The sequence below is a fragment of the Lolium rigidum genome, chromosome 1 (genome assembly GCF_022539505.1).
Source record: "Lolium rigidum isolate FL_2022 chromosome 1, APGP_CSIRO_Lrig_0.1, whole genome shotgun sequence".
In the NCBI taxonomy this organism is placed as follows: domain Eukaryota; kingdom Viridiplantae; phylum Streptophyta; class Magnoliopsida; order Poales; family Poaceae; genus Lolium; species Lolium rigidum.
This window is the reverse complement of record NC_061508.1, coordinates 301,227,506-301,255,450: the sequence shown is the minus strand read 5'-3', so window position 1 is coordinate 301,255,450 and position 27,945 is coordinate 301,227,506. Positions and strand designations below refer to the sequence as shown.

Below are 27,945 nucleotides of genomic sequence, written 5' to 3'. Positions count from 1 at the left end.
TGCCTTTTTTAGCTTTGTAAGATACAAACAAAAATGACAGAAAATTCAAAATTTAAAATCCTTTTAGATATAGGTAGCTGTTATCACCAGATTTTGGCCAAATCAGGAGATAGGCCGTAAGTGAGATGGGCTTGAAGGATATACGCGTGGAGGATCTCTGAAGCGGCCTTGTACGAGAGTTTGGGCTGAATTGCCCGTGTATCTGTATTATAGTAGATCGCATCTTAGTTTAGAAGTTAGAGTTTAACCCGTGCACGGTTCGGTGCACGCCTGAAGTAGAAAGTCCCCCGGACTATAAATATGTATCTAGGGTTTATGAAATAGACAACAATCACGTTCACAACAAACACAAACCAGGCGCATCGCCACCCCTTCTTTCGAGGGTTTCCTTCCGGGTAAGCATCATGCTGCCTAGATCGCATCTCGCGATCTAGGCGATGATACGTTTATTCGTCTACCTTGTGTTACTCGTGCTTGAAGCGTTGTTGATGGCGAGTAGCACTACCTATCTTAGGTGTTTTGGGGCTTGCATTGATGTTTTTCTTATGCATATCTGCTTAGCAATGCCGTCCCTCGACACCTAGCTGCCCTTACACCTATCTGGGTGTAAGGGCAGCATCTTTCTTGTTCGTTACTTAGTAGATCCGATCTGTTATAGTTGCTCCTTGTTCTGCAAGGATTAGTTTAATATCTGCATGATTAGGCCTTATGCTGGGGTTGGACGATCCGGTAGTGCGTTAGGTGTTGTTTACCGTTCCTATAAGGGATGTTCCGGGAATTGACGTAATGTTGGTTTTTAGGCCTCTTCTAGGGATAGTTTGCATCATCTTTCGTATCTCGCTAGGCCCAACTACGCGTAGGACGTTCCGGTTATGCGGTGAAAACCCTAAACTGTCGTAGATTGGTTTAGCTTTGTTTTGATCAAGCAGGATCCCCATGTCATTGCAAATCCAACGTGAACCATGAGGCGATCGGCTCTTTGAGCCGATCCACAGGGCAACCTGAGAGCCGATAGGGCTCGTATTTAATGTTTACGTGTCTACCATGCAGGAACAATCGAAGCAATCTAACACCTTTCTGATCGGGTCTAGGTCAGGTGGCACGCCCTTGCAACCGCCAGGACGTGTGCAGGAAACTTGCGGGACGACGCGAGGTGCCAGGGTCCACTAAGCGGCCTTGGGAGCCTCCCGGCTCTTCGTGTTGCTTAACCACTGCTCACCTGTGAGTTTTGGCAGGCAACACATTCTGGCACGCCCGGTGGGACAATCTTCTACAACATCCACGTCAACACCTGCATCCAAGATGGCGGACGAACTGATCAAGTACGAGGATCTCCCTGCGGAGCATAAGAAGAAATACGATGAGCTGAAGGCCATCTGTGAAGCCGAACTCATCGGCTCCTTTGAGAAGACCCGTTCGCACGGCATCAGGGTCAAAGGAGACACGCGTCCGTTTCCTGGCGTCAACATGGTGGATCTTAGCCACTCCATAAGGTGCGAGCCAGGGTTCTCTTTTAGTGTCAACATGGCAGGGCTTGTGAGCCGCCATGGCGAAGATAAAGCAGAGAGCAGCCACTCCCGTGGAAAGGATAAAGAGGAGGCCGATCCACGCGACCGACCCCATGATGATGATAGACGGTACCTAACCGAGGAGGAAGTGAGAAGCGTGCGGTACCAACGTCCACTCTCCGCGCATCTCCTTAACAAATATGGACAACAGTATGACCGACGTCGGCGCTACAACGTAGATGATGAGAGATATCGTCGGTCTGATGTAGAGGACAGGAGGTATCATCGACGTGATAGAAACAACAACGGGTACAAGCGTCACGCTAGAGGGAGGTCAAGGGAGCAAGATGACATGGATAGGCATTGGGACTGTCCTTTCTTTAAACATTGCTGGGACTCAGGAATGAGCCGATTGCCAACAATCGAGAACTGCCCAGAATGCAGACAGCAAAGGAAGAGGACAAACAAGGTTTCAGTGTTCGAGCGTCTAGGGCCTCTCCCACCTCAGAACAAACGAGCTGAGTCATCTCAAGAAGAAGACTTTGAGGAGTCAGATGAGGAAGAAGATAGGTATCACCGGCCAAGGTGATGCCCTGATGGACTCAGCCATTCTCAGAAGCGTAGGGTGCAGCGGCTACGAAACCTGGAGGAAGCCGAGGCACAGTACCTGTACACGTTGAGGAAAGCACGGCCCGATCTGGCCATGAAAATTCAGCAAAAGTTAGAGACGGAGACGCGCCCACCAAAGAAAGTGTGGCGCCCTAAACAGACAAAAGCCGACGCAGAGACATCGGCTGATACAAACATGGTGTTCGTACTCCCGTCAGAGTTTCGCGCTCCAAACGACGAGGAAGTATCGGTGGCTCAATTCGACTGCGGTCCACGGCCAATTATCTTTGAGAAGCCACGAGATAGAAGCTACAGGCATTTCAAGGCCCTATACCTGAGAGGTTATATCAATGGGCAGCCTGTCAGCAAGATGTTGGTTGACACCGGAGAGGCAGTCAACATAATGTCGTATTCCATGCTACGACGTTTGGGACACTCCAATGATGATCTTATCAAGACCAATGTCACATTAAGCGATTTCAACGGCCAAGCATCAGAAGCAAAAGGTGTGCTGAACGTAGATCTTACTGTAGGCCGGAAAACCATACCTACCGCGTTCTTCATCGTCGACAGCAAAAGTAATTACGCTGTCCTGCTAGGAAGGGATTGGATTCACGCTAACTGTTGCATTCCATCCACAATGCACCAATGCATCATACGATGGGATGGAGATGAAGTGGAGGTCATTCGAGCGAGATGACTCGATCGAGATATCACTAGCTGCCATGAATATTTGGGAGGCAGATGACCAAGAGCCGCTCTCTGGAATCAGTTTGGAAGGCTGTGAGCGCATCGAAGCTTCTAAAAATGGGGTGAGGCTGGACTTATCTACCGGCCTAACAGAGTAGCAAGGTCCAAGACAATGGACGTACGTGGCGAGGCCGATCCCAGTGATCGGCCCCAAAAAATGGAAAGCAAAAATCTCATCTCAAGCGTGTCACGTAGCTACGGTAAGAAATCAAGACATGGTAAACCTTCACTAAGCATTACAATGAAGAAGGAGGCCGATTCTAGCAATCGGCCAAAATTATCCTCGACATGCGTTTTGCCTGGGTTCAGCATTGATCTAACAGGAAGGCCTGAAGAGCCGATACCCTCAATTACTTGAAAGAATCGGCTCGGGGGCACTTAGATGGATAAGATACCATGCCCAGCAGTTCAAGATATATTCTCTGATGATGATGGATATTGAAGTATGGGGGCCGATGCATAAATAAATCGGCCGTAAAAAATACAAATTTTTTAAGCATAGCCGATGCGCAGACATCGACTTAAGGATAGAAAGCCGATGCATGGCCATCGACTCAAGAGGTACAGACTGTTATAAGCAGAAGCCCAATGGAGCAGTTGTCGAGTTACAAGGAGAGGCTCTACTGGATGAACTCCTTCTCAAGGCCTCCAACTCCTTCTGCAAATCTTTGAGTTCGGCAGTGCCAGTATAAGCGTGCAGGTCAGGATTAAGGGTGAGTCTAGCAAAGGGAGCATACCTATCTTAGGAGCATGAGAACAGCCGATGACGAATCAATCGGCTGTGACGTTTTTGCCTGGGGTGAACCAAGGTGGCGACTTGGTCGATGCCACTTTCAGAGGTTGTTACGTCCAGAGTTTTGGAGGGCATCAGAAATTCAAAACATCCTCACCGGAAGTTGCATCAGCCTGCCAAAGATGATGAGCCGATCTGATCAGCAAGACGCAAGAATTGAACTAGAGAAGCTCGGGGGGCAGCTCACCCTGAAGGTTCTCTCGCTCCGGGAGCCAATTTTGTTGAAATCGGCTGGCTCTGCATTATAACTTGGAAGCCGATGGTGGCACATTTGGCTGGCTCACTACTTTTCTCGCCTTGACTGAGGCTCGGGGGGCAGCTCGTCCTAAAGGATCTTTGCTCCGGGGAGCCGATTTTGTTGGAATCGGCTGGCTCTGCATCACAACTTTACGGAGGAGTGGTGTTTGTGTTGCAGAATTATCAGTTTCAGCATTCAAGTTGATTCAGCAACAGTCCCAGAGCTCTTTTGAGGACACATGCCCAAGACCAAATTGCCAGCCTGCTGCGGCTAGCTGGTAAGATTCATAATCAGGTCTTGTGATCCTGTTGGAGGGGCTCATGTCAACTGTGAGGGAGCAGGTTAACAGATCACGTTCAGATTAGAGACCGTGATATCTGGGATGAATATTCCATTGGATCGACCTTGCCATCGGCTCTCTGAACAGCAACTTCGTTCGACGATCGGCAAAACTAACAAGCAAGCGAAGTTAACTGGGGAAAGTTTTCTTCGTTAATAGTGGGATTTCTTACAAAGAAAGAGCCGATTACTCAAGAGAGGAAGAACAAAAGAAGGGTCTGTTGACCAATCTGCTACTACTAGGCCTATACTAGTAGATCCTAGTCTACGGGCCGTCGCTGCCCTCGTCGTCGTCCTCGGAGCTCTCATCGGCACTGCTGCCGATGGGCTCCTCGTCACTGCTTCCGTAGCCTTCTACGGGAGCTTCGTCTTCTTCGTCATCATCGCTGTCATCGTCATCCCACCAGGTGTGGAGGCGTTTCGCTGGCGGGTAACCCTCGAGGGAGTCGTCGTCGTCGTCTTCCTCTTCATCTTCCTCAGAGGAGGTGTAACCGTCCCAGGGGAACAAGTCATCCTCGCTTGCTGATTCCAGTTCCCCATCAACAAGGAACTGGAGATCTTCATCTCCGCTGGTCAAAGATTTGTCGTCCTCGGACCAGACGGAGAAGGCGTGGTCCTCCTGGTCCCACTTCTCTGGCGCACGTATGTCCTCCGGCGTCGACTCGCGGGAGGAGGAAGACCGGTAGGAAAGACCGGAGGAGGAAGAGGAGGAGGAGTCCATGGTGGAAGAAGGGTTTTTCGAGTACTACAGAAGAACAGAGGATGAGGAGGGCATGAAGAAGCAAACTGCTCGATGCGGTTAAATAAAAGGGATATAGTGGAGATTCAACGCCACAACAGTTTTCGAGGATGTGGTGCCAAAACTGTCAAATCGTGCAGAGAAGTTGGGAAGACAAGTCGTCATGATGAAGAATACTACGACGGTTCTGCTCTGCCACGACATGACCCTTCGAAGGAAAAACAGAGCGGTTTTGAAATTATCATTACCAAAACCAGGGCGGCATGTGTTATCACCAGATTTTGGCCAAATCAGGAGATAGGCCGTAAGTGAGATGGGCTTGAAGGATATACGCGTGGAGGATCTCTGAAGCGGCCTTGTACGAGAGTTTGGGCTGAATTGCCCGTGTATCTGTATTATAGTAGATCGCATCTTAGTTTAGAAGTTAGAGTTTAACCCGTGCACGGTTCGGTGCACGCCTGAAGTAGAAATTCCCCCGGACTATAAATATGTATCTAGGGTTTATGAAATAGACAACAATCACGTTCACAACAAACACAAACCAGGCGTATCGCCACCCCTTCTTTCGAGGGTTTCCTTCCGGGTAAGCATCATGCTGCCTAGATCGCATCTCGCGATCTAGGCGATGATACGTTTATTCGTCTACCTTGTGTTACTCGTGCTGAAGCGTTGTTGATGGCGAGTAGCACTACCTATCTTAGGTGTTTTGGGGCTTGCATTGATGCTTTTCTTATGCATATCTGCTTAGCAATGCCGTCCCTCGACACCTAGCTTCCCTTACACCTATCTGGGTGTAAGGGCAGCATCTTTCTTGTTCGTTACTTAGTAGATCCGATCTGTTATAGTCGCTCTTTGTTCTTCAAGGATTAGTTTAATATCTGCATGATTAGGCCTTATGCTGGGGTTGGACGATCCGGTAGTGCGTTAGGTGTTGTTTACCGTTCCTATAAGGGATGTTCCGGGAATTGACGTAATGTTGGTTTTTAGGCCTCTTCTAGGGATAGTTTGCATCATCTTTCTTATCTGCTAGGTCCAACTACGCGTAGGACGTTCCGGTTATGCGGTGAAAACCCTAAACTGTCGTAGATTGGTTTAGCTTTGTTTTGATCAAGCAGGATCCCCATGTCATTGCAAATCCAACGTGAACCATGGGGCGATCGGCTCTTTGAGCCGATCCACAGGGCAACCTGAGAGCCGATAGGGCTCGTATTTAATGTTTACGTGTCTACCATGCAGGAACAATCGAAGCAATCTAACACCTTCCTGATCGGGTCTAGGTCGGGTGGCACGCCCTTGCAACCGCCAGGACGTGTGCAGGAAACTTGCGGGACGACGCGAGGTGCCAGGGTCCACTAAGCGGCCTTGGGAGCCTCCCGGCTCTTCGTGTTGCTTAATCACTGCTCGCCGGTGAGTTTTGGCAGGCAACAGTAGCTTAGGTAATCTAGTTATTATGAAAAATAATAAACATCAATTTCGAATTATTTTACAAAAAACTATATTTTTTGGTAAAATTGAAATGTCTTTTGCATACAATTTCGAAAAAATGTTTAGTATATGAAAATGTATCTACGCCAAAAGTTACATCTGATTTTACCGGGCTTTGCCTGGTAAGCCAATTTTTAGATTCTCAAATTGCCAAAGTGAAGTATGAAAATTTTCAGGTGTTAGGTTTTGCAAAAAAAAAAATTGTTTATTAAACTAATTATTTGAAATTTAAACAATAAAGAAATGTGACATCGTGACCAAGAGGTTAAAAGGATTGATATGATACTAATATCAATAACATTCGCGCAAAGCACTTGCAAGTGGGATGGAAGAAACACGGAGGTTAAACATGCTAATGCTGGAGCAGTGGGAGGATGGGTAACTGACCGAAAAGTTTGACTATGAGTAAGTAATTTGACTAGAGATAAGTGTAGTTAGATACTAAACTGGTTAAATAACTTGAATACTAGAAATTCTAAAGAAAAAATAGAATGGGGAAAAATTAGAAAAACATTGAATGAAAAAAATGTCGTGGAGACCTTTAGTCTCGTTTGGTGTTACAAATTGGGACTAAAGTACTCTGCCCCAGCACGCGCCCTAGTCCACGCGGAGGGCCTTTAATTCCGGTTTGTAACACAACCGAGACTAAACAATGGGGTTTTAGTCCCAATTTCGTAGTTTCAGTTGGGAAACCGGTACTAAAGGCCCTTCCCAACCGGGAAAACAGACCCGTTTTCTACGAAGAAGTTAAACGTGTTGGGGCTGAAGTAGCGTGAAAATAGGTGACCGATCGGAAGTTTGACCATGAGTGTAATTTGACCAAAATCAAATGTAGTCAGTATTAAAAATAATCTATGTGAGAGATTTAAAAAAATTGAAAAATTTGACCATTTTTTGTTAAAATTCAAGCTAGAATTGCCAAACGGCCACTGTCAGCATAGCCTAAGGGATTAGCCCGACGGTGAGGTGCCGACGGCCGCCGTCGACACAACTTGTGTCGACGGCCATCCTGGATGTGCCGACGCGGCTGCAGGCCGTCGTCACCTCTACTCCCGTAGTGTTATGCATCACATAATATTAGATATTATGGATGCACACTGTTAAATACAAAAGAAAAAAAGAGGCCTCGTCGACCCAATCAGAATCTTGCAAAACCAAGAACATCAAAAGTGGTGACAACACATAGACCCGGAAAATTACCCAAAAACAGCACCCGCAGAAATTTAACAGCCCATAAACATCATCCTTATCTCGTTCAACCATCATAGTAAGATCTAGATTTTCACCACGTAGAAGGTCCAATATGCTAACAATGCCTTTAGTAAACCCGAAAACTGAGACCGCTCTAGTATCGCCATCCATCTCGCCGAGGTCACTATTCTGACATGCCGATCCTCTGACACAAACTTCTCTCGATCAAGCCAATCCGATCTCTTCGTATGTTACCACCATCACCTAGAGATATCACTCAATATGAGCATGCAGACCCTCTAGCCCTCGATCCACCTTGACAGGGCCACCTCCATAACTAGTACCATGAAAAAATCCCAGCCGACGAGGCGGGCTCTCGAAGGAGAACATTGCAATGTGGGGCTTCCACCACTGGAACCTCAGCATGGTGATCCTCCTGTGCACACAATCGTGTGCAGCACTGAAGAGCTCGATATGGGACCTCACGAATAGATGAGATACAACTTCAGAGGGCCATTGCAGACATCACCCCTTCCCACCCTAAGTAAAGATGGACATGGCTGAAGGGACGCGCACCTCGCCAGATTGTGGCCAGACACCATGGTCTACACTGGGAATAGTGCAACGATTGTGGCTATATTCTGCCTAAGTGACAACAAATTAGATCGAAATAAGAATTGGGGGTTGAAAATTTTGCTAGGGCAATAGAAAAAGAAAAACAGAGAACGCCTCGTGGCCTCCATCCACTATCGGACGGCCTCCTCCGACTACAAATCACTTCCTCATGCTCCAAAAAACTCGTCAACATCACCAAGAGTATTGTTTTACTATTTTCTAAATTTAAGAAAAAAAATTGATTACTTACTGGAACTAATTAAAATTTGAACCATAGGTACACCAAATAAGGCACAAAATTACAAAAAAAATATATAGTATGATTGAAATTTTAAATCTTGTTCCAAACTGCATTTGCATGTCATTTTGGCTAAAATGAAATCATATGAAAATAAGGAGAAAAGTTTAAGAATTTTCATGGACAACTTTGGTTATGTCTAAATATAAGGTGAATATGAAATTTTAATATCTAAGTATATTTAAGACAGTGTAACTTCAATATAATAAACTTGCCAACACCCACTTTTTCACCTGCTTGAACTTTTTGGAAATGAGCAAGGTCCATTTTTATTGAACAAAATCTACACTATTATTATAAATGAACTCATAACATGAAAATACCAATTGAAGTAGGGTTCGGAAAATAGTAACAGTGCATGACATGCATGTCTTCACATGGATTGATTTGGTACAAATTTTTATATTGATTATGGTCTTACTAATGTGATCACTTCCAAAAATAGTAGTGGGTCGTTATTTTACCAGATGCGATGAGAAACATGTTAAGAGTTATTTATAAGGAAGTAAACTAGATTAATTTTGTGCTAGAAATTACTTTCGACAATGGCCTTGTGCCTTCATGTCATTTCTTAAGGACCTTGTTGATGCATTTAGACATGACTGTTATGTTAGTCTATGAATTATGATCTCATTAAACCTCAAAATTCATTGTTAGTACGTGATATATGTATGCTCATTTTGAAGTTCAATAGGATATTTTCACTGTTATTTAACATATTTTATAAAATTTGGGATTAAATTATTACGCAGTAAGGTAGTTTTCCATATTTTTGTATGCCAATTCGATGTATTCTCTCGAAGTGGGAAAAATAAAGGAAAAATATATTAAAGAAGTTCAAGATAATCAAGAAGCAACACGAAAGGGCACATGTGGTGAAGCCCTATTACCCCACAACACGGCCGATGCACATGGGCGCCCGCATGATGACTAGGCATGTGTTGGCCCATGACCACCGCCTTTGCACCGCCAACCCTCACGGACCCATTCATATCCTAAAATATTCTCTATTTATTGAATGATTTATCGTTGTCGCCATAGGGGATCAACCAAGCACGAAGAACTAGAAAAAAATTGTCTACTATCTAGAGACTATTAGAGGAATCATGCCATAATTATTCGTTGTCATCATCCTTGTTTTGCTCTTATGATGAGTAAATAATATCACATCACCTAGACTATGGCTTTTAGTAGTGACTATGTATAAATCTCACCATATGCTTCCTATTATTTTTATATTATATAATATGTTCTCACTGATAACGATTTTTTGTGGCAGTATTTGCTTCCATATTTGATGACTGATCCTACGCTTTTATGACACCTTATTATAGTACTCAGCATACGTTTTTTCATTATGGCGCAGTACTATTTATGAAGGTGAATGATATCCCCACCTGAAAAAAGGTCAAATATGTGGTTATGTTAGGTACCGAGTACTACTAATGTTTTTTTCATAATCGTCATCATGACATCATCACATTTCTTCTTCATAAATTGGGAAAGATAGTAGTATGAATCTACACCTAGTGTAACATGATTTATCATGGGAATGCCAATATCCAAATAAATTGCATAGTTTGGTATGTCTAATAGGCTGCTTAGCATTCACTTCATTGTGCATGGAATTTCGTAGAACCCATGTGTATTCTAACATATTTCTACATGCAACGAATATTCATGCTTTATCATCTCCCCCATGCCTCAGTTGTGTCACCCCTATTTTTCATATTTTTCCATCCCCATTTCTTCCACTATATTGAAATCATGAATATAGCCTCTTATCTCGGATTCAGTCGGTCGATAACTATTACTGATCTCACATAGTCCACCATCTTATACTTTCTCGCACATACTACACATCTTTCTTGTCTCCTTCTACGATATCACACCTTCCTCATCTCTTCTTACCGGTTATCCATCTCTCCTCATAAATCATCTATATATCTGTTGTTTTGCACCTAATCCCAAATGGCATACTTTTGCATCTGACTAATTCAGGATGAGGATTGAAGTGGAGTTTATGATCATCGAGAAATTTGGGGAATAATCTGATCTTGTTACAACGATCGGAATGGCCGGTGATAGGGAATTGATATGCACTTTAATTTATCAGGCTAGCTATTGGACCTTGTTTATGGCCTAGATGTGTTAATTTTTTCATTTTAGAAAGATGAAATGGACTGGTACTTTTTATGCCACCTGACTAGGCCCCGTGGATCGATGGTTTTAATGGACTTTCATATAGACATGTCCACCGATCATTGAAAATAATTCATGCCACCTAGCAACATATTTTCATGAGGTCAAGTTAAACTTGAAAAATATCGATGGTTCATTTATTACCTTGCTTCCTAACAAGTTATCTCCAGAACGCGAAAGGTTTTTGTGCCTCATTTTCCCACCATGATTACTCCCATCTACCTTAAAGACTATAATTTTAGGTGCATTCATAAAAACTAATATGAGTTTACATAACCAGATCCATCGAAGAATTTTTTTCTTGGAAATTTTAGTATCTATTTCAGTGACATGCTTCCTAGAGTCCTATTGTGATCATAAAGCTTGATTTCTCCAAAAGCTTCTAATACTATAGAAAATGAATCTAAACTTTCAAGTCACATGGATACACGTTTTAACAATAAATTGAGTGGCTGGATTAAGTCCATTATTTCTTCTAGTTCACCTGCTATACTTTTCGATGCGTGTATGGTAAAAAATTTTTTTTTGCCAAAGAGAGATCATGTTGGGGTACTCCCTCTCTTCCCTTATTTTTGCTTCTAGGAGTTGATATTCTAGTTATTTGTTAATGACCTTCTTAAATACAGAATAATACCCTTCCATCATCAACTATCTTCTATATTTTCCTATTATATAGTGTGAGATCAATGACATGCTTTTGATATTTCTAGATCATATGCACCATATTTTTGCTCTAAAGGTGGTTTTACACAAACATTATGTGTCCACTTGTCTGAAAAAATAATTTCATAAATCCATCATGGTCCCTATTATTGTCAGATATGGCTCGGTTATGGGTTGGAATCATCTTTTGATTCTAGGTGGGATTTATGACTTTTCCATATCTTGGGGTTGCTAGTGGTGCTGTTACACCATGAATTGGGGATCTCATGTCAATAGTGCACATAATTGAAAGAAGGTTATCCTTTAGTTTGAGCTTCTTATCACAGGGGGCAAGTTTGGAACTGATTAATTCAACATTGAGCTCTATGCCTTTTTTTCCTTCCTCCAACATCCACCTAGACTAACAAAGCTAGTTAGGTAGGATTTCCAAGCGGTCTTTAGGGAGAGATTACCAGGATACACCTTAACATTCCTGGTTTCTTAGGAGATAATTTGAAGGGGTCTTTAGCAAGAGACGACCAGGATATATACAACTTAACATCATGGTCCATATTAGCATTCCTTGTTTCTTAGGAAAATAATGGTGAAATAGGCATTGTTAATTTCCCTAGTTTTGGCACTCTTATTACTTCACTATAGTATGTCATGCCAAAAATCTTTGTGGATGTTTCTAGTGGGAGGATGCTCTTAAACTGGTGGATAATTTTCGCATGATTTCTACTATTAAGTCAAGATCTTGGGATTCCTTTCTATTTTGGTGTGATAAGTTGATCAATGATGGTTCCATATTTAGCATCTCTATTTAAGATTGACACGTTTGTTTTCCTTTGTCATAGACGAGAAATTTTCTTGGCGGAGGTGTATGCTCTCGAAGGCATAAATACCTTGTCCATCTTCCTCTATCCATAAAATCATTTGATGATTACTTGAAACTCCAACTGCTCTCTGATTGGACTCAGTGGCGGACATAGAATTTTACCAATAGGTATGCCACACACATAAAATTTAACGATAACTTTGGTGAGGTCCATTATCAGATTCAGTAAACATTGGTAAAATTTATGTTTGCAATTTATTTTTATTTAACTATTTATCATGTGTATGATATATGATTCTAGAACAAAAACTGCAAAAATGGTACTTGAATAATTACCGTACAGGATACCGCGTGCCGGCATCGATTACCCTCTCTGGGTCATGGGCTCCGTCGGCCGGAGTGGGATCATCGCGGCTGTGAAAGGACTACCAATCTTCAACCTTACTGTGTACCAGCGAGTTGGCGTCCATGTCGCAGGCTCCCAGTGGACAGCGATGTTTAGTTCCGCGGACCGCAGTTTCGACTTCTGATGGGAGCAATGGCGCAGTGGCGGCGTAGTCGCTGGCGCACTAGAGTCTAGGTTTTCTTGGATGGATAGATACTAGACTAAATTCGAAGTGTGGGATGAAGTGATCAGGTGTTTCCTTCTTTTTACTAGACAATACATCCACGGCTCATGGAGATTAAGCCAAGCAGTGTTGTATCCGTCGTGCCTTTTTTCTTCTACTATGCATAGCAGATTGCACGACACGGCTGTAGGGTATGCCGTGGCATACCCGGCATTACCTTCTAGGTCCGTTATTATTTATACTATTGTCTGGTCCTGTCGGTAAGGGTAGAGGTTTGTGGCGGCCAATTTTATTACCATATATGTGCACATCAAGTGTTTACCATTTGACTTTTAAATCAGATTGTATTACGTACGAAGACTAAGGTTTTTTTCTTGGGTCATGCTGAGTGATAGGAGGAATACAAATTACACGTTTAAGAGAATGAATTGGAAAGTTACTCAAGGCACCTATTGTGTGCTTTTCCCAGCTAGAGTTTACGAGGGTAGACTATATCTATTTTTTGCTGCAACTTCTTTGGCCGAATGTGGAATGTTATTCAAATTGACTAGGGTCATGGAGATGACCTGCAATCGGGTCCTACCTGGGCCAGAATATATTTTGGAACACCTTCTCTCACATAGCTAGTCCTTTTAGCTTGTTACTTGTTAGCATATCTTGAAGCAAATGATCATAAATATCTTCGGTAGGAGATACCATCGTTTGCAGGGTAGCAATGTAAGTTTTTGTATTATATTTCCTTTCCTAGGCACATGATTTGATCTAAACATCAAGGAAAATTGATGGGTTGGATTCATAAAATTTGGCCATGTATAGGTAGGGATATTCTTATCTATTCACGGACATGTTGTCATGATTATTTCTAGGAATTTATAAAGTATGCTCCGGGGTATTACCTCGTAATCCAGAGTCAAAAAAAAAATATCATAGTCTTCGTTTTATCCCAATGACTTCATATCAACATCTACCGTAATCCATATCATTTGTAATATAATGACCCTAATAATATTATAAAGGGTGTGAACATGTTACATGGTGGCTGAAACAATTGTGAAGCACCTATCTAAAATGGATTACACTGATCTCCATGTCCTCATAAATTTTTGAAAGGACATACTAGCCACTGGCCGGGTGAGTGGTAAAAAGGCTAAAAACTATTTCGACTACCCTTTTAATATAATATTTCTGCAGGGTGCAATTTAGTTAATTTTTTTACACCAGATAAAACCTTACAAAGGCATTTCCTTATTTTTTCGATTTAGTATTACCTATCTAGTATGATAACTACTCCCTCCGGTCGGATTTAATCGACGCGGAGGGAGACCTATTCATGGATGTCATTAGGGAGTGGGTGGCATCGATTAATTATGTCTGGAGGTAGTACTTGGTACCACGATGTTTGTATATATCTCTAACTTGTTACTACTACTAACCCAGAAGCACTACTAAACATGGTTTTTGGACTTCCATAGTAGTTATGAGAAAAATAGAATAATCTAATAAAATGTAAACATCTTAGTTGGTACAGAAAAAATTGCAAATATGGGTCATAAAGGGTCTTGTAATGCTAGACATCTTCGCAATTTTTGCAAAAGGGAAGTTCTACTTTTTCTCTATTGATATTTGTGACAAGCAAAATGTTTGCTTGAACAAGTACGAAGTTTCCAATAGTTCTACTTAGTGTCAACATTTTTTCTAATTTATTATATGTTAGTGTCTAGTTAGTGTGCGTGTGGGGCAACACCACTGTAAATAAATGATAGATTGCATATATATATATATACAAGTTATTTGAATTCCAATTTTTCCAAGTATTACTTTTATCATAAAAAGGTTGTTGTATATTTGACATAAGTTTGAATTATGTTATAGATGAGCTCAAATTCACGCTACACATATTTCCTTGCACTTAATTCACGAATTAAGTTTTCAATTTTTTTGTGAAATTTATTGAAAATGACACTCCCAAGACTAATGTTCCCACTTCAATTAAATTCCACCAAGAGATTGCACTTGTTACCAACTATGTGCATTCCGCCTTAAGTATTTCTACAATACATGAATTCAAGCAAAAATAAAATATAGTAAGTCAGAAAGATATGGAGAAAAATTTCAATATTAGGAGCATATATATGTGTGGTAACATATCGGGACCAGCGTGCCAGGAGATGCTAAATATTCTTATAGTTATTATTTTTGTGATGTGCATATTCCTAAACACACATGCAAGACAAAAAAAAATTAGTTCCTAAGTACTAGGATATTTTTGTCCATCTTCCGTATTCACGCTACTGTGATCACTCTAGGATAAATATAACATGGAAACCCCATATGCTTGTCACATAGACAACCTCTATTAATCGTGTACACCTTTAATTGAGAACCTCAAATGGTACTCTTTGTAAATTAGTGCATCACATTATCCACCATCATTTTTGTGAACGGTGACTCATGAAATGTCAGCTGCATCAACCGAGAAGTTCTCGCGACGCTATATTAGTTCCAAGCTCTCAACAAACTCCAGAGTGTTCTCTACCCCCACACACATATAGGACACTGGGACAAAGTGGCTTTTGAACAAAAAACAAAAATGTGATGCAAAAAAGGGTTCAGACAAAGAGATGACATGAATTGATGGAGTATGAAGAGAACATCATGTGATAAGGCGCCACCGATGTTCTAGATCACTTTGTGGATCGCAAGCCTATCTGGCAAAGAGCCCCCCACCTACCTATCCACCTGTTACCCATGGCCGCGCGTCTCCCCAGACTTGTGTAGGACTTCTGCCTCAGCCCTCGATTTCGTCCCAGTTGATGCATGGCCTGTAGTGTGAGCACGGCCAAAATGAATTGATAAGCACATCCTCAGTGCATCGGTTCATCGGTTCAGCTGTCTTTGGTAGTGATAATCTCGGCCTCGTCATTATATAGCCTTGCAAGGGATCAAACTGTCAGCCGTCGTCGCATTGTAGCTAAGCCTTTAATTTGGCTGAAAAATCTCAGAAGGAACCAACCTTTACTTGCTCAGCCTTCGGCCTCTTCCTCAGGCGCGCGCGCTTGGATTCTCATCAGTGTAGAATGGCTGCAATCTTTGGCTGTAGTAACAGTTGTTCACCTTTTTGCAAAGTGCCTTTGGGTGAGAAATCCCGGAAGGAACCAGTGCCACCTACCGCGGTTACTTGTTTGGCATAGCTTCAGTTTCTTTCAGCCCGACGATGGTGGTGTATTATTGTTTGCACAGGTAATGCCATCCTATACAAAAGCGGATTTTGTCTGGGTATGCATAGATCACTCGCTATCGTGGTTGTTCACTGCAGGGCTTGTTCCTCGGGATATGGGTCGGCCCAGGTTGATTTATCGAATCATCTTCTGGTGGTAGGAAGGAGGTCACAGGCTATGGGCTGGCTACAAATTTGAATCGGAGGTGAGCTATAGATCACTGTAGCAATTGTGTGTGTTGCGCAGCCCTGATTGCAACAAAGAAATACAGCCTGCCTACGAACTGGGTCTCGTAATCAGCCTCACGAGTGTGCTGCCTTGCCATAATGATGCTGACATGATTAGAGTGGCTCATATAACAAGAAAACTAGACGGACTAGATAGGGGAAGTGACCTACGAGTGCGCTGACTCAAACATTTCTCTACGCTAGGCTGGGCGGGATAGTGGAGGAAGCGCCTGCGGAGCTTCTCTCAAGGTCACGGTGGGGTAGTCAAGAGGAGAAACTCCCATGACTGTGGAGTTGAAGGCGAGGTGTAGCAGCGATGGCGATGGCGGATCGGACGTAGCTAGCCCTCGGCGGCGGGCTCTGTTGCCATGGCATGCGGCGGCGGTGGAAGTAGCCCTGATCTGGGCCGGCGGCTCGCGCTTCAGACGGAGGGATTTTGGCTTGTCGGGCGTTGCTCCAGGCAGCCATTTAGGCTCGGGAGGAGGTGGTGCATGCCCTATTTGGGTCTGATCTGGATCCAACGTGCAATGCTGGAGGCTTCCTGTATCGTGTTCGACTGTGTGCCCCATCAATGTCGGAAGACCAGCATGTCGGCGTGGTTCTTCTTCTATTCTGCAGCCAGCCGGCGACTTTGGGGGTTGCTTGCTTTATGAGGCGGGCCTACCGTGAAGCTTCGCTCTCTTGACGGTGCCTTGGCACATGTCTAAATATAGGTTTGCATGGCATTGGCAGAGTTAAAAAAGTAATGGTGGCGGCCATCGGAAATTTGTAATGGTGGAGAGGTGAATCGGTGGCAATGAAGAATGGCGGCACAAGTTTATCCTAGGTGTCGGGTGTTGGTGACTTGCCGCCACGCTTATTCTAATTAACCCTTCTTCCTACAAACTGTGTTCCCGCGCTGACTACTGAAGTGATACTTTATTAGCGGCTGATGCGAACGATGGCAAGTATAGGGTAAACTATATCGCTCACTCTATATGTAAGAAATTGAAGTGTGCATCGTACACGAGCTAAGCCAGCAGTGATGTTGGGGCTGCACTTTGCAGCTCCCTCTTGCTCTCTCTCTCTCTCTCTCTCGAGTTGTCAATCTCACTTGTATTTCTCTCAAGAACCCACACGCACTGAAACTCTACACACACATACACCAAGGAAGACTAAAAAAACTTTGCCTGGAGACTCTCCCTTGGCAGCCACAAGTGCTACATTTTGCATTTCCTTCTCACCGAACAAATATGAATTAAAATCTAAACTTAGCACTAATGATAAGATTAGTTCCAACAATCACCTTTCTAATATTGTTATTACTTATTACTCGCCTGAACCCCATGGTTATTGATGTCATCGGTACAATAGGTAGAAGGCCAACAATGCCATCTTGTCACGTCGATTGCCACCGTCGCCGCTGGCCTCATCGAGAGACACTACTACTACGCCTTCACCGCGAACACGTTGTCGTGATACACTCGCTAGCTGCCGCATGTATGCCACTGGTGACGCAGCTCGCCGGCGACGTGCCTCCTTTTTCACCACTGGTGTCGCAACTTGTCGGTGACTTTCCTCTATGATCATCGCCGGTGCCGCACCTTGCTGGTGACTCGTCTCCATGTTGCCGCTGTTGCCGCACATCGCCAGTTACTTGCCTTCATGTTGCCGCATGTGCCGCACCTCACCGGTGACTCGCCTCCATGTTTCCGCTGATGACACACCTTGTCGATGACTCGTACATGGATAACAAACTCTTCATGGCAATGGCCTCCGCACATTGGCCATCACCTCCTTGCCGCTGGTGACACAACTTACTGGTAAGAATACCTTCCTCCATCCTCTCTATGCAGCTCGACGATGATGGAGACTCGAACATTGGCAAACGAGGCTGTGATACCAAGTGTTGGGGCTGCAGTTTGCAACTCCCTCTTCCTCTCTTTCCAACTCTAAACCTCACTTGTATCCATCTCAAGAACATACACACACACTCTGAAACTCTACACACACATACACCAAGAAAGAACAAAAAAAGCTTTGCCGGGAGACTCTCCCTTGGCAGCCACAAGTGCTATATTTTTCCTTTTCTTCTCACTGAAACAAACATGAATTAAAGATCTAAACGTAGCTCTAATAACTTAGTTCCAACAAGCGTAAGAGGATCCGTTCGAGTTGCTCTAACCACTAGTAGAAATCGGATCTATTTGTTCGGTTCTAGAGGGCCTTTAGTCTCGGTTGTCTAACCGAAACTGCCAAATCAGGACTAAACCGGGACAAAAGACCCTCCGTGTGAGCTGCGGGAGCGTGCCGGGGCTAAGGACCATTAGTCCAGGTTTATAACACCAACCATGATTAAAGGCCATTACATCTATTTTTTATTCAAAAAAAATTCTAATTTTTTCTACTCCCTCTTTTTTTTCGTTTTTTAAAAGAATTTCTAGTATTTGAGTTATTTGACAAGTTTAGTCTCTAACTACACTTAATATCTATTCCAATTAGATTCCTCCTGACAAACTTCCCGCTCGATCACCCATCCTAACACTGCTCCAGCACTAGTACACTTAACTTACGAGTTCCTCTCGTCCCGCTTCCAAGTGCTTTGCGCATATGTTATTGTTATTAGTATCATATCAATCATTTTAACCTCTTAATCACGATGTCACACTTCTTTATTGTTTGAATTCAAAATATTTATTTTAATAAATAAATGAAAAATATTTTTTAACCTTTTTTTAAATTTTCTTTTAACAAAACCTAAAACCTGAAAATTTTCATACTTTCCTTTGGTAGTCCGAGAATCTAAAAATTGGCTAATCGGGTAGATACATTTTCATATATTAATTTTCTTTTGCGAATTCGTATGCAACTAGAAATCCCGTTTTACTGATACATCACGCAATTTTGCAAAAAAAAAATCGAAATTCATGTTTGTCAGTTCTCATTAAAACTAGATAACATAATACATGGGCATCTCAAAGGAGATTCACGGGGAGGATAGTGGAGGCCAAAAACCCCCGAAAAACCTTTAGTCTCGATTGGTGTTACAAACCGGGATTAAAGACTTTCGCACCAGAGGCAGCCTGCCTTAACCCTTTAGTCCCGGTTGAAGTCACCAACCGGGACTAAAGATTTCGTTGGAACCGAGACTAAAAACCGTGCGACGTCCTAGCCGTTTAAACCGGGACTAATGAGCATATTAGTCCCGAATCAAAACACGATCGGGACTAGTGGCTCTAGGAAGCTTCGAACAAAAGACATGTTTTCTACTAGTGAACGCGAAGCAAAAAAAAAACGAACCTAGCCTTTTCCGATTGGAAATGAAACTGTGGCACGACATCATGTGCGCTAGCGGAAGCGACCAGTTCCGATCCAACTAATTGTGTGACTATTTGAGGAGACTGATTCGCTCTCGTTGCGTTATCCCTTCTTGGAGTCACAAGCATCTACTTAGCCAGAGTATCTACTAGCAACGGAGAGCATGCAAGATCAAAAATAACATATGACCTGAATATATAATCGACATCAACATAGTATACAATATTCATCGGATCCCAACAAACACAACATGTAGCATTACATAAAGATGATCTTGATCATGTAGAGCAACTCACAAGATCTAAATATGAGGCACAAATTGGAGAAGACAACCATCTAGCCACTGCTATGGACCCATAGTCCAGGGATGAACTACTCACGCATCACTTCGGAGGCGGGCATGGCAATGTAGATGCCTCCGGTGATGATTTGCCCCTCCGGCAGGGTGCCGGGAAGAGCTTCCGAACCCTCCCGAGATGGGTTTTGCAATGACGGCCGCGACGGAACTTTTCGTGGATGCAGGCTCGGGTATTCAGGGTTTTCCCGATATCGTGAATAATTAGGCGGAGGGGCGATATCGGTGGCAAGGGGCAGTTTGGACCCCTGTGGCTCCTCTTCGTCTCCCTTCGGACTTCGTCTTCGTTACGGTAAAATATTGACTTTGGCTTTTGTTTTGTCCTATTCCGAGAATATTTCCTATACAGCTTTTCTGAAATACAAAACAACAGAAAATAGGGAACTAGCACTGTGGCATCGTGTTAATAGGTTAGTGTCGGAAAATGTATAAAAATGCAACGAAGTATGAGCAAAACATATATAAATTGGTGTAAAACAAGCATGGAGAATCAAAAAATATAGATACGCTTGAGACGTATTAGGGTGAAGAGGGCGGTGGGGATCTGAGCTCACGGCTCCCCCGCGTTGGCTAGGTGGAGGATCTCCGCGACGGGCTCGCAATGACCAAGGAGGTGGCTCAACGGGCTGCCCTCTCCGATGGCTGGCCCCTGGCTCGGCGGTTGGCGTGGGCGACCTTGTCCTGCGGCTCCCTCGATGGGCGCTCTGGATTGCGAGACGGCGGCCTTGCTCAATGAGGCGACACCGGCTTCGACGGCGAGCGGTGGGCGCGGATGCGTTCCGGCATCTCGGTCGCGTGTGCGGCGAGGTTCCGGCGGGTGGTGGTCGTGGTGCGGGGCTGCTCTGGTGGCTGGTTGTGCCAGATCTGAAGAATCTCCTCCTCCTCACTTGGGCTCATCCCACCACGCCGGATCTGGAACTCGAGGTCCTTGTTCCGCCGGTTCCATGGCTAGAGGTGGTGCTGGTGGTTGGAAATGGAGTCTGGGAGAAATCCCTTTGCCGGTTTTGGCTTCGACGGTGGTGACGCTAGAGTGGCGTCGTTTTCCTCCTTGGTGGCCACGTCGAGGTACTCCCTTCCCATCACTCCACCCCTATTGCGCTCCCGGGGTGAAAACCCTAACTTTGTTGGGCAGCGACGACACCACGTGCGTTGTGACCTCCTTGTAGGCGCTGCTGTTGGGACCTTTCGAGGTGCGTGGATGATGTTTTCGTGAAGTTTGGGTGGTAGCGGTGTTGCTCGGCGACATTGTCCTTCTACATCAACGACCAAGTCCGCGGCTTCAGCTCTGCATGGGTGAACCCTTGGCGGGCGGCAAGGCTTCGCAAGGTGAGCACATGCTGCGAGTGTTGGGGGCTCTGTTCTAGTCCTAGTTCTAGGCTTGGTTCCTCATGTGTGCTCTGCTCAAGGGAAGCGTTTCCATTGTCGGCGGTTCGGCATCCTTTCGAGCCAGGACGAGGGTGTAGGGGCCCTCTCCAGCCATGCAGTAGTGCCAGGCGACAACTTGCTCCTGGGGCAGGCGTGTCTCTGCTACTTCGCGTTTGATGGTACTACCTTGCTTCACCTTCGCCGTTCCCGGGTGATTCGTTCTCGCTTGAGGATATCGAGGACTTCAGCTGTGTTTCTTGTTTATCTTGTATTTGTTGTGGTGTTGGATGTTGTAAGCTGCTTTCAGCATTCATGTATCATCTAGTCGTTTGTGGCTTTGTTAATTTAAAGTTGGGCATTTGTGTTTCTTCTCCTTAAAAAGACTTCTGTGAGTCAGTCAATCGTCATCGACACCACTGACACGTAAGTCGCCTGCCCATGTTACCGATGACCTTGTAAGAGTCGCAATTCGGTGCTCAATTAGGCCCAGTAATACGGAGTAGTTCGCAAAGTTTGGCCCGTTTGCATTTGTGTCAATCGAGTTCGGCTTTCGCCGCCTGCCTCGGCGTCCGCGACCAAGGCCAACCGGGCGCGCATCGCCGGCGAGCAAGCCGCCAGCAGCCTTGGGGTTGGAGTCGGAGGGAACCGGCGGGACATCCTCCTTGACTCAGACGCAGACGCGCGCCATGTGTTCGTCCAAATGCTTCTGCAGGCGCATCGGTAAAACAAATCTCAGAAAATAAATTAATTGCTATCGCGATGTTAATTCTCTACAGATCATGAATATGCTGAAATCAGTTTCCATGCGCGGGGGTGCCTGGTGCCTCGTTATATTCTCTTGTCTGAAGAGGGAAATAGCTTCAATTGTTATGCCCGGTTCTGTGTCTTAAGCAATTTTTATGGTCGTTTCTGCTTAGTTTAGAAAAAGCACTGGAGTTCGCGTACAACAGTTCTCCCTTCCAGGATTGTATACTCGTTGCTGCTTAGTTTAGAAAAGCGTAAAACAAAGTTAGTTTTGCTTTCATAAACAAAGCGGACTTTGGTTGTCTTAGTCCCGGCCTGATCATCAAGATGGCATGATTGTTTTATGTCAGACTTTGTTTTACTTACTTAGCTTATGCTCATGTAATCATGCATTTTGGTCAGCATCAGGTTACAGTTTTTCTCCTGTAATATTGTTGCCTATTCATGATTCTGTTGAGCAAGAACTCTTTTTAATATACGAAGAGAGAAATACAGAACACTCTTTTGGGTAATTTTTGTTACGTTAGTGTTCAAGATAGGAAACTGTTTCGTAGTAAGAGACCATTATTCTAGTATTTACACTATTACACTAGCCACGCAAAGAAGCACTATATATTCCCTGAGAGTCTGACTGCAATTTAGGTTAACATTGTTCTTGCACTCCCAGAAAATTAAACAATTTATGGGAACTGTCAGAGTGATAGAAACATTTGAGTCTACATAATTTGATGGCTAGGAGTTTCTGTCTAATTAGCTTGTTGATTCTTTCGCTTGGCTTTAACCCCTGCACAGCTCTCTCGTGGAAGAATGATAGTTCAGTGGAAGATGGCATTCAAGCGTGCGATCCTTATCCCCATCCGTTTACTTTGTGCAAGTCAGAGGCAGAAGATTTTGGCTATGCATGTGAAGATCACAAGGTATGAAAGCTCCTTCGAATGTACTCCATGACATCATTTTTTTTTAGAAATGGGGAGTTTAACCCCGGCTTCTGCATCATGATGATGCACACGGCCTTTTATTAATATCAAATAAGTATTAAGTCTTACATCTCACATATCTCAACCATCGCCACTAGTTGATACAAAAATCAACCAGCAGAATAAAAAGAGCATCGTAAAACTACACATTATTGTAGCCTTGTAGTATGACGCCAACAAGTCTGGCACAAGATATCTTCAAGTTTATGCTTCCGTGAGAAAATGCTGCCCTATTGTGAATTATACAGTCGAAATCTATGGCAGGTCACAACAGAAGATGGATATATTCTTAGCTTAAAGAAGATTCCCCATGGTCCTTCTAATGGTGATAACTCAACCGACAACGAGAATACGAGGCAACCAGTGCTGCTATTCCACGGGCTTATGGTGGTAAGGACATTGTTCGAGAAACCTTGCGCCCTTGAGATACACTTCCATCGGGCCTGAATCAAATGTGTGGATTGGACAGGATGGCATTTCTTGGCTACTGGGTACACCAAAACAATCGCTTGGCTTTATTTTGGTAGACGGTGGGTTCGATGTTTGGATAGCGAATACTCGTGGAACTAATTCCAGCCGCAACCATACATCTCTCTCCCTCAAAAATTCGGTTATATCTCAAGCCTGATCACGAACTCGTGTCCTTGAATTTTCACTAATAGTATATTTTCAGGCCTACTGGGATTGGTCGTGGGACGTAGCTGCTTATGATCTTCCTGCCGTGCTTCAGTTTGTCTATGACCACACAGGAGGTCAAAAAGTCCATTATATTGGTCACTCCCTGGTGAGCTTATATGTATCCATATTGAATATTTTTATGGGCTTACTCCTTGGAGATATACTTAAGCAATTTTTACGTTAATTTCCAGTGAACCTTGATTATTCTTGCTGCTTTCTCCGAGCGCAAGTTACTACACCTAGTTCGATCAACAGCATTGCTCTGCCCAATTGCCTCAAGACCAAAGCACGACAATCCTTGATGAACACAAGAACCTTCGCAGCAACGATAATAGATAAAAGGCGGTGTCGTCCCCGGAGGGATGCTTCACCAAGCACACACGAGGTAGCGTCTAATCTTAACTCAAACTTGTTCTTCCCTAAACCCTAGCCCTGAGCAATCCAGAACTCTGATACCACATGATAAGGGGGATCCCAACAGATCCTCCTACTGTGTTGCCCGATCTTTCACAGCGAGAACCCGGGTAGATAGATACATCCAATTACGCGCGGAACGCAACCTGAAGTAGGGGATAAGTCCAGCAAGAAACGTGATGGAGATCACCATGCCTCAAGTCCAAAGCACGATAATCCTTGATGAACACAAGAACCTCCGCAGCAACGATAATAGATAAACGGCGGCGCCGTCCCCGAAGGGACGCTTCACCAAGCACACACGCAATAGCGTCTAATCTTAACTCAGACTTGTTCTTACCCTAAAACCTAGTCGTGCCCACCCTTATATGAGGGGGTGGCCGGCCAGCCCTAGTGGGCCTCCCTAACTTGGTTTGGACAGGACCAAACCAACACTAACTCGATCTTATTAAAAACCCTAATTGACCCACATATGATCATAGATATAAAATACATACAATAAGATAACTAGCTAGGTGGAGTCCTTAAATTGGGCTTCACCTTGAACTTCTAGCCCGTATCATTAGTAGTCTAAACTAAAAGCACATAGATGTGAAATGCAGTCACGATGAGCAATATCAAGACGAAGGCGGTTTTCATCCGATTCCTCCTCATCACTCTCATATCTTCAGCTAGATAGTGCGCGTATCTAGCTTCCGCCTACCCCATTGTGTTGTACCATATGTAGATGCAGCTGCGAAAATGGTGTACCTGCCTCCAACAGTCTTCCCAATTGGCATAGACTCCGGAACCCTACCCTTGTAAACGACATAGGACATCATCTCTATGCATAGGATAAATAATATACGTCAGTAATGCAAATTCATACATAATAAGCGATGTATTCCGATAACATTTAAAAGAAGTCAAGTACCAAGAAATGAGCCTCATATAAAAGACACACGATAGAAGAGATTAACCAATAAGACCAAGTCAAATGCGCACACAATGTGCATGGACATATAGACAAGGTCTTATTGGTTCCCTCTTTCATTAGACAATGCCAGAGTTTAATCATCCGCATGTGCATTTGAATATAAACGACACACACGTTAAGAGGTCAACCAACAAGATAAATGCAAATGCGCAAACAATGTGAAGATCAGTTTACAACACACGACCTGTAGATCATTCAAAACTAAACCTAAGAAAGTTTATCATACAAATTAATGAGCGAACGGGTGGAGGCCATCAAACGTCATGAAGTCTCGGTGGTCACCCTGAAGATGACAGATCTCTTCTATCTGCCACTAACTTGGTTTTACATTGCCATAGTAGAACAACCCCTCCTAACTGCAGACATCCTTCCTAATGAGTTGCCCAAGCTTATGCTGAATGTGAGACAACTCGAATCTGAAATCTTCCTCGCTACAGTTCACAAAGTCCTTGACCCATGTTGTAAAACTAGATCACTCCACAAGTAGCCGATGATCCCGTACAAACTCATGCATGTGATGGATTACGTAGAATGCCTCCATCATGCTATCTTTTGGTTGCTTCATGCAGGGGAACTCCATTTTGCACTAGTAGGAAAATGCTTATAGGTGGAGCTTAGTTCTGTGGCGCACCAAGAAAACTGCGCCACAGAAAGTTTTTTTGTGGCGCACGAGACTGTGTGCGCCACAAAACTAGCTTATTTTTGTGGCGCATTGCTGAACCCTGCGCCACAGAAACTATGTGGGGCCCACATCCTGGCACTCCCAATTATTAGCGTAGGTATTTCTGTGGCGCACACGGCCTCGCCGCGCCACGAAATAACTATTTATGTGGCGCACTTGCTCCGGTGCGCCACGAAGTTGTTGATTCCGTGGCGCACTTGAGCCGGTGCGCCACGAAATAGGGGAACTTATATTATCCCCGTACCCCTCCCCGCGCCCTCATCCCCTCTACCGCCGCGCCGCCTCTCTCCCTTCTCCCCCTCCGATCCGTACCAAGGCGCGCCGCCATGGTCGTCACCGTCGCCATCGCCGTCGCTGCCGCCTTCCTCCGCGAGGGGCGCATGCCCCCACGCTCCACCCATCCCCGCCACCAGCAGCACATGCCGCTGCGACGTGGAGGAGGAGGGGCCAAGGCGTGCAGGAGGAGGGTCCGGCGCCGCCGCATCAAGGAGGAGGCCGAGCCGCCGCGTCCTCCACCTCCTCCACCCCTGCCATCGTCGTCAAACTCCTCCTCCACCCCTGTTTTCGGTGAGCTCCACCTCTGCCCTCCCCTCCCACTTCCTCTCCCGCGCGAGCACAAGGTGCTCGATGAAATGCTCTGGATGCTGTTTCTGCGTGCGCTGAGGGAAGGTGCTTGAGCGGCCGCCGTAGTGCTGAGAGAGCTATCTCCATGGATTTATCCGGTACTCCTCCTCTGGGAGTCTGGCTGGTAAAAAAAATCAACTTTTTCAGCCAACATTGGGAAGAAGAGTCGGAGTGGAATTGGGCATAGCGCATACCTATTCCTCAGATGGCGACTAGAGTTGACAGGGGACAAGGGAGTGCAGCCTGAGCTGCGCCGAAGAAGGGTGCTGCTTGTGATGTTGTTGTTTTGGTGCTTCTTCACATCTGGCCATGCATCCTCTGTTTCTTCAACAGATAACTGAAGCCTACAAAATTGAACAATAATTAGCCATCAAGCTGTCAACTTTATACACCAGTAGCTAGTTCATTCAGTGAAACTGAATCACATATGTTGACAGCATAACCAGGCAATCTTTTCAAATAGGATCATCATAAATTGGTGCTATGTTTGTCACTTCTTATTAAAAATACACAGCTATAGTTGATTAATTGGTGCTATGTTTGTTACTGATGCTGCTATATTGCTTGATTAATTGGTGCTATGCTTGTCACTTCTTATGAATGAACCATGTGTTGGTGATGATTCAGTTAAACTAAATGGATTTGATTTGTTTTCCAACCTTTGTTGGAAACAAATCCAAAGTTTGAACCTGTATAAGGTGATGAGGACTTGTTTACTGGTGTGGATTGCTTATGTTATCCAAATAGAGATATTCACAGTAGGGAATCATGTAAATGAATGCCACTATGGTATCCTTTGAAGAAAATGGGAAGTTTCTGATGGTTTAAAAGACTAGGTGATGCTAGGTTATTCAGTAGGCTCTCAAGGTTGGTTTTATCTGGTTAACATGGATTGGCTATGTGCTCTTGCTTACTTATGCATATCCATCTCTACTGGATTGACTAGCTCAGGCTTGGCCTCTCTCTTGCCAGCATCACTTTGTTACTACCAAGTGATGAGTAATCCCTTATGGACCCTAGCTTTGTTTTGAACTCAACTGAGTAATGATATATTTCTTTTTCTTGTTGGCTTTGATGAAATTAGAGATATCCACAGTAGGGGATCATGTAAATGAATGCCACTGTGGTATCCTTTGAAGAAAATGGGAAGTTTCGATGGTTTAAAAGACTATGTGATGCTAGGTTATTAAGTTGGCTCGTCAAGGTTGGTTTTATCTCGGTTAACTTGGATAGGCTATGTGTTCTTGCTTACTTATGCATATCCATCTCTACTTGGATTGACTAGCTCAGGCTTGGCCTCTCTCTTGCCAGCATCACTTGGTTACTACCAAGTGATGAATAATCCCTTATGGTACCTCAGCTTTGTTTTGAACTCAACTGAGTAATGATAAATTTCTATTTCTTGTTGGCTTTGATGAAAATAGAGATATCCACAGTAGGGGATCATGTAAATGAATGCCACCGTGGTATCCTTTGAAGAAAAAGGACTGTTTCGATGGTTTTAAAAGGCTAGGTGGTGCTAGGTGATTCAGCTTGGCTACCAAGACTTGTCTCATCTCGGTTAGCTGGGAT

General features: G+C 44.2%; 1 pseudogene; it reads left to right on the top strand.

Moving 5' to 3' along the window:
• The first annotated feature begins 21,202 nt into the window (after positions 1-21,202).
• LOC124660746 lies at positions 21,203-24,107 on the top strand (annotated as a pseudogene).
• The last annotated feature ends 3,838 nt before the right edge of the window (positions 24,108-27,945 follow it).